A 12,269-nucleotide genomic window follows, 5' to 3' on the forward strand; every position below is an offset into this window, starting at 1 on the left:
TTTTTGAATACCCAGAGATAGATAACGTAAATTTATTAATTGTATATGTTTTCTTTAGCAATATATAATCGCGTGTATAAATAATCTCTTCAATTACTATTTGTATGTTGCTTCATCAAAACATATAGGTATTTTTCAAAGACTAGATTTAATATTGTTATATAAGTAATCATTGATTATATTGTTCAATAAATATTACCTAGTTATCACAGTATAAAAATTAAATATTTTCCTTAAAAACATACCGATCATTATCACGAAATTTCGAGTAGAATTTTATTATTTTTATAATTATCTGAAGCATGCAAAATCTTGACAAATTCCTTTCAGAAATTATTTTAGAAAGTAATTCATCTAGCTTTGATTGCCACTAAAATTCCACCATCTCTACTTATCCTATTATAATGTCCTGGTTCGTGCACAATGATCGTCCTTCTTATTTTATATTTCCTCACTATTTTATCACCGTATGAACGTTTGATGTTCCATAGTTTAGCTGCTGCATTGCAATCAATAACTAACAATATTATAAGCAAAAAAGAAACCGTCCGGACACTCAAAATCACCTTCATAATTACAACTTGTTACTGAGCAAATTTTACCAATTTCCTTTTTATAAATATAAGATTATTATTGATATTACATACTTTTTTAATCAATCTCGTTGAAAATCATGTCATGGCTGCCACGTGTAACGAATATAATTAACGTTAGTGTTTTGATTATTCTGTTTTATTTTGTTATAAATGTAAAAATTGTTACTCATACAATTATTTTAACAGTAGATTATAAACATTGACGCACTTAAATCGGATCTTTCCTATGTTTACAATCATGAGAAATCTAGTTATCTAGAAAGTTCTTAAGAAATACAGATAACCTTGTATACAGTTTATTCCTATATACTGTATATTGTATGCATTGTACAACTATTTCATTACTCTAATAGTTGAAAGGTCTTACCCGTTCAGAGAGAGCTTTATAGAATGATAGAAAGCTTTCTAAGCCGTTAAAGGTCGATACTTTACCTTGGCTATTCATTCATTACACTCTATAGGATTGAGCCGATTTATTTCAGAAGAATTATTCAATCAAATAGAAAACGACCAAAATTATTTCAGTTTGGTTTTCGTAAAATATTTTCTTTAAATAATACGATTGCGAAATTTTTACAGGGCAAAGAAAGAATTTTCCGTTTTAGTTTTATTTATGAATGTGGAAGACTTATAAATGTGGTAAATAGCCAATTTGTCTTTCATATTATGTTCAAAGGGAAAAGAAAATACAGCCTGGACTTCCTGTAACTAATGATTGTGTGTCATTATCGTCCATTACTGAGTTTGATTGCCGGACAACTGTTTTCTATTGTGGCAATATTAAAACGAATGGATATGTAATGAATTGCAAATATTGGCTGTTATAAAATCGATTGAAAGGTGTTTTAAAAAAATGTAGTGTAGCTGTCTATATTTTATATTATAGAATATATTTCTATCTGATATATTTATTATTTATTTATCTATGATTGGTTCATTTTAAGGCAGTGATTATTTTTAACTTTTTAGTAATAAGTTAAATGTAATGTCTTCAAATGCAATTATTCATTAAGAAAAATGTTTTTGCTCTTTCCTATCACCAACTAAATACAATTCCTTCATACAATTTTAAAAATTCGTAATGTTAACGAAGTATGAAATAAAATCAGTTCTTACCCAGCTAAGAATCACTAAAACCTAATTAAAGAAAAAAAAACACTTGCAGTTAGTTGAATGATTTAAATCGACTTTGTTTTAATAATAGATTTATTCTTGCTTGAAAGCACTTAGTTGATGACAAAGTTATTGCGTTAAATCGGAATTCTCAAAGCTTTGGAGCATGTGGATACATTTAACTTTACGGAGCCGAGGTTACATGAATAAACTTAAAAAAAATTCAAGTTGTTAAGATAGATAGTTTTAAAGTTTTGTATAAAATATTTTAAGAATTCATTATATGTATATTAAAAGAATGAATGTTTACTCAAAAGCTTTAGATTAGATTGCACGTAATATTAATAATTGAAGTAGGTACTAGGTAGTTTATTTTTTAGCGCCTTGTGTGTTAATTGAAATATTACAAGAGACGATCATATAAGCACAGGTGGAACTCTTATTACTTTTTTTATAGGTGATGTCAAGTCTACAGGAATGATTCATATATATTATCAAGGTATATTAACGTTTATAAATGGATATGACAGCAACCTGTTTCCCACGCTTTATGTATAATATCCCTTCGCATAATCATAGTATGATATAATACCCTACAGTGTAAACACATTCAGTTTCCATTACATAGGAATAGTAGATACAAATTCTGTGAAATCTCTTCGTTATTAAATCAAATTGTGTTGTTCGTTGAATCGTGTATGATAGATACTGGTTACTAATATCTAAACAAATACTGAGTTACATGGAATTAGTAAAAAGATTAATAATCAAACATAAAAATATACTATGTTTTTTTTACGAGAACAGCGGTTTTTAGGGTTCCGTAGCCAAAATGGCAAAAACGGAACCCTTATAGTTTCGTCATGTCCGTCTGTCCGTCTGTCCGTCTGTCCGTCTGTCACAGCCGATTTACTCGGAAACTATAAGTACTACAGTGATGAAATTTGATGGGAATATGTGTTGTATGAACCGCTACAAAAATATGACACTAAATAGTAAAAAAAAGAATTGGGGGTGGGGCCCCCCATACATGTAACTGAGGGATGAAATTTTTTTTTTCGATGTACATACCCGTGTGGGGTATCAATGGAAAGGTCTTTTAAAATGATATAAAGTTTTCTAAAAAACATTTTTCTTAAAGTGAACGGTTTTTGAGATATCAGCTCTCAAAGTCGTAAAAAGTATGTCCCCCCCCCTCTATTTTTATAACTACGGGGTATAAAATTCTAAAAAAAATAGAGGTGATGCATGCTAATTAACTCTTTCAACGATTTTTGGTTTGATCAAAGTATCTCTTATAGTTTTTGAGATAGGTTGATTTAACTGTAATTTATTATATTTGCTGCTACGGAACCCTTTGTGCGCGAGCCCGACTCGCACTTGGCCGGTTTTATTTTATTTCATATTGTAATTGTTATCATTCAAATAGGTAGAACTAGAATAATTTTTCAGGATTATTTTACATTAAAACGTCTGCCACATTGTTAAGCTAACTTTGGAATTAATTTTAACTTTGTTTTATTTTCAATTAACCCATTAAACATTGGCTTAAAGTCGGTCTAATTAAATTGTAGCGAACAAAATGTTCATTACACAAACTTGATAATCTCTCTTAGTTTGTAAGAAGCAAGTTTACGTGACTAAACCACGCGAAGTTAAAAAAAACTTTCGTTAGTTATTATTTCGGTATTACTACGCTGACAGACGCTGCTAACAGCTACATAGGTAATATTGATAAGAAAATGCATATAGAAATATAATTTGGAATTTTACAATACTAAATTATTATGAATTTAATAATATGGACGCAGGCCTACGTTAACATACATAATAGTACAGGACGAAGGGCGAACCACCGTATGAAACAATATTATCTCTCTCACGTTGTTATTTTGAAACACAATATTAGGACATATGATGATATATGTTCACATTATGTGATCTGAAGCAGTTACGTTTAGTGACCTGAGCGCCTTTGATCCCTTTTCGGGTTCAAAGCGAAATAATCTGTTTATAACGACTGAGTAGTCTCAAGTAAGCTAACAAAAAAAGAATTCGATAAAAGGACAAAGGTCCAGTTTATACATTAGATATTTATTTTTCTGGTCGTTTACCGTATTGACGATCGTAGCCTAGACCTTTCGTTAATAGCTGTTGCGTATTTTTCGATATAAGCCTTATCAGAGTTATTGGCATAAATTATTGTGTCAACATAAATTTATAGAAAAATTGATTATGGGAATTATATTTTTTTATTATTTGTAGGAACCTACAATGTATATTATAATATATAAAATATTTATTTTAGAGTAGGTATTATTGTATTTTGTGTAACACGTCCAGTATAAGTTACCGTGTTAATATACATACTATAGTTCATTTACAAATTAATTACCCTCAATGAAAATTTACCGTGCACAAAATGTCGCAAACTACACGAAATTTTAAAATGCACTTTCGCAACTTCCGAACATTAAATTTTCATTTCTCTTAGTTACAAAGTTGCCTAACCTATGTACCTAATTAACTATTTCCCGTGGAGTTTCTAATAGGATGTGTAAAATTTTTGCTGAAACTTTTCAAACTTTCGCAGTTTAAGACAATTTAAGAAGAAAATAAGATAATATTTAGGTTGGTTTGAACTGTGCATAATAGGATTTATTATAATATCTGATTATCAATAAATATCAACAAAATAATAAGCATGGTGGTTTCGATCTAGTAAGTTCTGATAGTCTATAAATAAAAGTATAGACTATCAGAACTGACTATGAACAGTAGCGGTTTCATTACTCGCTCAATAAATTTACTCATATTAGAAAACTAACCTTTGTTCTATTAATATTACCTAATACTGAAAATAATTAAGTTCTAATAATATATTATGTGATCAAAATATTCAAATACTGTGTAATAGATTCTGGATTTTCAGTAATTGAGCTTCTTTGTTGTCATAACATTACAATTTACAATCCCGCGAAGAGTTAAACTAGCAAGACGTTGTTAACTGTGAATTCTCACAAATTTATTCTCTCATTCCTAGAAATTTTCTTATGACAGGCAGATTGAAAAGAGCATCATTACGAATGTAATAAGAAATATTCCATTTGTGAACGTCAAGATAACATTTGCTCGTTGATATAAATGTCCTAAGGTTCTGCTGCTGAGAAATATATATTGGACAGCTTCCAATATTTCACTACTACGATAGTTTTAATCAATACCTAACTTTCCAGTGCAAAGACAACAAAGAAAATAGTGATTAATTTCGCCTAGACGCTTCTAGGGTTTCATTTGGGGACATTCTGCGACTTTTTGTCGGCTAATTAATTTTCTTTTCAATGTGATTGAGACCATTTAGCTAACCGTTTTTGCGATAATGAGGAGATTTATACAGAAATTACACCGTTGAGAAAATGAATCCACGCATATTGATTCTTTTCTTGTGTGAGTTATATTATTTATTTAATTATTATCAAAACTGAAACTTCATACACTTCAACGCTTTTCACGTATACCAGTGATAATTTATGATGTTTTTGCTTGGATTCAAACTAATGGTTTCATGCTTTTTACAGTTGTTTATTAAATGTTCTGATTAGTTTCGTAAATTCCACAAACCTATGTCCAATGCATTATTTACATTTTTAACATAAATTAACGCCACTTAATCCGCAAACAACGCACTATATCAAGAAAATAATGTGCAATAAATCACCCTTTTAATGGCATACTTCACACCAATGCGATACAAATGCTAATTAAATTAATCTATACTAATATTATAAAGAGGAAAGGTTTGTATGTATGTATGTATGTATGTATGTATGTATGGTTTTCACGCATAAACTACTGGACCGATTTTGATAAAATTTGGCACAGGTAATCTTTAGACCCTGAGAAAGAACATAGGCTACCTTTTATTGCGAAATATGTACCACGGGCGAAGCCGGGGCGGACCGCTAGTATTTTAATAAATGGGTAACATAACTGAAAAATACGTGATATTATTGAACCTTAAACCATAAAAAATTGGTCTTATTTTTAACAGATTTATATATTATCATTACAATTAAGTAATTAATAAAAATAATTAATAAAAAAAATCTTTTACACAATATTTTTTTAATTCAGTCTTCTGTTATTCCGTGACTGTATAATAAAGATAAATCATTTTTATTATAGTGCATTGTATCTGTACGAATTAATTGTACACACAAATGCAATGTAACTTGACAGCTTCTGTAATAAGGCTCAACTATTTAAAGGTCCAAGAAGCCAAGGCAAGAAATAATCACTCAGCATAATTTATCCTTCACAACGGTAATGACTACTAGATTACGTTGTTCAATGCACTTTTTACATATATTAATAATTATATTTTGATTACCCGGTCCGGTTTATTGCTACTTTATATTCCGTTATGTTAAATCGTAGCTAAGTCGGTTATTGAAATCGATATTAATGTTAGTACAGAACAGTAGTTCTATTGTAACAGTTGAAAAGCTTATTTATTTAATTTTATTTCGTTATTTAATTAAATAAAACAATGTACACCCACAACCATATAAATATGAATATGTATTCTCTATTTATTGTGTAGGTATCACTTTGGATTTGTATAAGCCAGTATAAATCGTCTTCCTATCTAAGAGGCAAAAAAAACAGCAGAACTAGCTACTATAAGAACGTGTTGGATTTTCACAAATATTTCTCACGTATATACTAGAAACAACAAGAAATTAAAATCTAATTTGAAATTGCACCCCCTTATCAAAAGCCTGCCGCCTTAGATACCGCCTTTGTTTTCGTAAAATTTGCTAAAATACATATCACATAATATACATTAATATACAACTATACCAATGAAGGATACCAACACCCATCTGCGAATTGTAACGCCAACCAGTGAGACAAGAACAAATGATAACTATGTTTGCAACATCTGCGCTCAGCTCGCACGTGATCTTTGCACGGAAGGAATCGATAGCTATACGAACAATATTATTTAACTCGGTTAAGTGTGGTGAGAATTCAGTATTAAGAGAATTTGAACCACACTTTCTTTATTGATTTTTTTTGACATCTTTAAAAATTCGCTTTAAAAATAACTGTAAAGCTAACCTGTTACGATGAATTGTATCTTTTCTTATATTGTACTAACTTTCCGCCCGTGGCTCCGCCCGTGTGTATAAATTTAACATAATACAAATATACTCAAAACTTCCTCAAGAACCATGAAAATAAACCGCATCAAAATCCGTTTTATAAATCTAATAGCATACAGACACACAGACGGCGGAAAGCTACTTTGTTTTAAACTATGTAATGATGTATCTGTAACATTAACAATAACAAAAATTCAGTAATCTTAAAAAATAATAGTACCTAGCATTGAATAATAACAATTAAAGTTTTAAAATTCCTGAACCTTCTGACCAATATTTTCTTTACAGTGCCAAAGACAATTTTATTAATTTATTATCTACCACTTAGGTATATCTCCTGTTAGCTCGCACAAGGTCACTTAATATTTAAGCCTATTGATTAAACATAAGGCTCCTTAAAGCATCCAGCCGTGTAGGTGGTAATATCAGTTGACCATCTGTGCCTTCCCCTTTGTGGGACCGCATGTGAAATCATTCGCGCGTTAATAAACCGATTAGTGAACTTCGCAAATTTGATTTTAACTTGCTATTCTTCTTTTTAGCAATCGATAGGACGAGACGAAGCAATGTGCATTGTTTTATCATGCTTTTTTAACTAATTAGCTGGCGTATGATATTTTCTTTTGTAATAGATGGAAAAATATCGTTTAAGTAAAATATTGTGGCTTTCGTTATTATAAACATATGAAAAGTATGTATATTTTCAACTGAATTACATTATAATTTCATTAGTTTATGATAAAATTCCACATACATGCACAATAATATTACTGTATACTGTTCACAAAATAGTAAACACGAAAGCATTATTTTAATGAAATACGTCACATCAGTATTAGAGTATCAATAATGGATTGATTATAAATGAGTGATATCCCCACTGGTTAGGTTTGATGAACATAAAATAGCTTTTACATTAAAAGCCGCAAGCGATTTGGTCATTAGGGAGTTACTGTCATGGTGCGATTTTTGCAAATTTTGATTGCAAGTCACAAGGGACTGGGAACTAACAAATATCAATGTTGCTTTTGCACATTGTAACAAGTATGGATTTTTTATGCGCTTATTATAATTAAAAAAAATGTCTGTCAAATGCTTTTAATGCTCTAAAAATATTTCTGAAATGTTTTAAAGCATATTATAGAACAACGCAAAACTTACTACCTACTTTATTTGAGAATGTCGAAATAAAAGCTATTTTGTTAATAATTCAATTTCGGAAATAAGTACAAGTAAATAAATTTGAACACAAAAATCCAATAAATACTCACAACTGCGAGGCATACCCAGTCAAATTTGCAAGTTGAAAATGTATATTGCACCGCGTAGAAGTTTTGATAAATTATTTCCAGTATTACTAGCATGGAAGTTGTAAGTTTGTTTTATTCAAGCTGTCGAACTTTTTGGCGGAAAACTCACAAAGTATCGTTATTAACTTGCCCAATGTTCAATGCTTTTGGCGCAGTTTTAAAAAACTTTCTAATTTAAACATTGCACTTTCTTTTTTAATCTTACTGCAAGGAACAAAGGCACTGGAGCGAACTAAGAATAAAAAAACACCACAGATTAAAAAGTTTTGTAATTACCTACTTAGATCCGTTATATTATGATAAGGTGTTATTTTATAAGATTATTTACCAAATATAAATTTGCGTATTATGAAAACAATTCAGTCATCGTTGATTTTCACAAAAGATAAAGAATGTGATTCTTCTTCTTCTTTTTTCAAGTGGCAACTCCCGATCCCAGTGAGGACGAATTCTGCCAATGTCAAGTTTTGAACAGAAGAATTGCGAAGTCCCTTTTTATTGGGTGGAGCCATTAATTAAGAGAAGAAGAAGTGATTATATAAGCATAGATAACATAATACTATACATATCTACTAGTTACTGTGACTAGTTAATATATGTATTATCTATGTGTTTAATTAATATCTATTTAAACATAATTTTGTCTGCAAAGATGCGCAAAAGAGTGGATTATAATAAAGTTTTAAGTGGTTGTCTTTAACCTCTATAAAACTCATTATTATGACCCCACTCTCATAGTTAAGTGTAAGATAGTGCATAAGGTCGCAACCATAGAAATCTAAATAACAAGACACTATAGTCCGTTCGCGTTAAGAAAATAGTGAGTCATCAGTGCAACTACAGGATGAGGGTGTATTCACAGTGGAGAAAAAGTACAAACATTTTTTTAAACATTAAATTATTATTAATGGAAAAAAAATGTCTTAAAATTACTTAAATCACTATTCAGTATCGCTAGATTCTTCAGTTACATTTATTATGAAAGAATTTTGTTCTGCGTGTTCCATCAAATCACACAATTTAAAGTACTTATAAACATTGTAAATTATGCGTCTCTCTCCGCTATGGATTATTGATGCACTTTTATTCTTTCGAATTGGTGAAGTATTCATTTTCAAAATTTATTGTTGAACGAGTCACGCAAAATACACAACCGTTCTGTTCGAAGGGCATATTTCAACTGGTCACTGTGAACTCGACTTTCTAATTTGGGGCGTGGCCAGGCCGGCGGACAACGATGACTCACTATTTTCTTAACGCGAACGGACTATAGAAGTCGTAAGCGTGCGTGACCTTGTCGCCACTCAGGTGATTTGCACATCACCAGTGCATTCGTCACTGTTCAGTTGCTCTGGAGACGTATGAGTGTATACATGGTGTGTTTCAGCAATTCCCATTGCGGAAATTCTTCCACAAGTTGTAATTATACTTATAAAGGAATAATATTTCATCGGAAAATATTTTTTTTTAGAAATAATGCCGTTTTTCCTTAAAATTATAGAATATTTACAAGTATTACGAGTGTCACCATAGTAATCGAAATAACAATGAATGACACAGTCAACCATTCTTATTATCACGTTTGTTCGTATTGGAGCAAAAAGTCTCATATACTTAGGGATGTTATTCTAAAATAAACCGTGAATTCGTGCGTTAGGATACATATTCAAAAGCTTAATTTAATAGATAAGTTAGTTTTCACTAAAATCAAGCTGTCCAATAAAAGACATAGTTTACTTGTGTGTACTGTTTAGCTTGCGGTTTGAATGTGTTGATTTTGGCGACAGCGGTTTTCATACGAATTATGACAATAAAGCACTTCTATGTGTCTTGTTATTTAGATTTCTATGGTCGCAACTCATCGGAACTAACTTGAGACAAAGTTTCAGAGCTTCATAAATTCCTCTAAAGCCTTAAATGTAATCGATATGAAGTTTGCAAGAAAACTTTCGTTGAAAACAAAACTTTTTTGATATACTGTTTAGATTTGTATCAAAAAGGTAATTAAATATTTAATGAAATTAGTATTTTTAGTTTCTATAAACTTCTCTATTGCGACAAATTATGTAAAATTCAATTAATAAAACAACAAATGAAAATTAATTAAAGAATTATAAAAATATAAACACTTGAAATTCCTGTATTTTAAAGCTAGTTGAGTAGAAAAGGGATTAAAATAAATCTATATAATCATGACCAAGGGTCCAAAGCACAGATGTTGGAACACCATAGACAATATGGTAACAGACTGACGACCCCAAAATTGATTTGGGAACGAATTAACTTCCCGCATCTTCGATCTCACGCTAAATTCATCTCAAATTAAAGCTCATTCTAGCATTTAAAACTTGAATTTTATCAATGATTGTGAAAATAATTACTAAAATTTTTTCGTTGGTAAGATACCTAGGTTTTAAATTATTATTTATTTCTAATTTAAAGTTATCTCCATCATAAGTAGGTAATCCACTGGTATGTTACGCAAAATTATATATTAGGTGTAAATAATTATGCTTCTGTTAATGTTTTTCATTGTATTTATTTTAATCGATGTTCCTATTAATTCAAAATGATATGTTTTTAAATACAACTTACAAGCGTTATAATTTTCAATTACCCGTATCTTTTAGACTGCAGTAGGATGTACTTATTATCTCAACAAATATTATCATTACTATAAAACTTTATGAGACAAATATAAACTTTTGTTTTTAAAACAATTCCACAGACAATTCTTTATTGAGCTAATATTTCCATTGACCTTTAAGTTAACTGTTAAGCGCGCTCCACATTCTCCACGAGAGGTTTTGTCTCGGGTCTCGCCAAAACTATTGACGAGACGAGAGCAGCTCTCCACATTCTCGCTCGCGCATTTGTGCGCTCGGTACTCGAACGAGATGGACGTGGAAACAGCTGTCGCTGGAGCATTATGTGCTGTGGCTTACTAAAATTATACGTTTATTCGAGAAAAAGTTGTGTCCAGTAAAAGTTACACTTATTACTATGACATGTATACTATTGCACAACTACTTATGAAAAAGTAAAACCTCGTCTCAAGTTTATACACCTCCAGGTACCATGGACATATATGATCTACGACAATAACAACATGCTAGTTTAATCAGGATCATGGAGAAATAAAATCGACGAAATCGGCGCTCTTCGTAATTTACCAAGAGTAGCGCGTCGGTCAGCATTGGACGCAATAGAAATTAGGGAAGAGTTTACAAAATATTTTTGTAGGTAACTTCTGTATTTTAATTGAAGTTAATCAATATGTCCAAAATCATTATTTTATATTAAACATGAAAAATCTACGATATAGCTAGATTTATTAGAGACCAATATTTTTTTTTTTTGAAAATATTGTGTGGGAATGTGGAGGGAGTGTTTTTTGTTTCGGCAAAACTACACGAGAGTCCTTTGATTCGGATACGAAATACCGACACGGGATGGAGACTGCACGAACATAGGCGAGACTTGCCGAATATGTCCTCCACACTCTCGTATTCGCTATGTCTCGTGTAGTTTTGCCGAGAATGTGGAGCGCGCATTATTGTATTTCAACTGAGCGCAAACAAAGTTATCAAAGTCGACTGTAAAGTTCACTGGAGATTCGAACATTGGCGATATCTACAATTACACTTCTACAAACTCAGCCGAGAACATTGTTTTCCTTCGAAAGGCTTACACCGCGATATCATCAGCTTTTCCATCCAATTTCAACTATGAACGTGTAGGTAAGAAGATTATGCGTCTATGTCTGTTTGCGGAACAATTCATCATATGTTTAACGACGAAAGATTCATTGCAATGTCTGCTTTAAAGCTTAGGGAGAAGGTGGGTTATAGTGTAAATAGTTTTGTTTATTCATATGATATGTAGGCCATATTAATGGATGTTGGGATATGTGTGTTAATTTTAATTGCTTGTTGTTAGCGCGTAGTTTGCGTTAGATTAGAAGAAAATTATAATGCGTGTGCTCAGTACTTTAGCAAGCACTTAAATCGTGTTTACATAGTATTTAATGTTCTGCTCTCCAATATAACTAATACATACATATCTGAAATGAACTAAGTACT

This window comes from Colias eurytheme, chromosome 7 (genome assembly GCF_061535395.1).
Source record: "Colias eurytheme isolate Ceu_HAF_F1 chromosome 7, ilColEury1 Martin Lab GWU primary, whole genome shotgun sequence".
Classification (NCBI taxonomy): domain Eukaryota; kingdom Metazoa; phylum Arthropoda; class Insecta; order Lepidoptera; family Pieridae; genus Colias; species Colias eurytheme.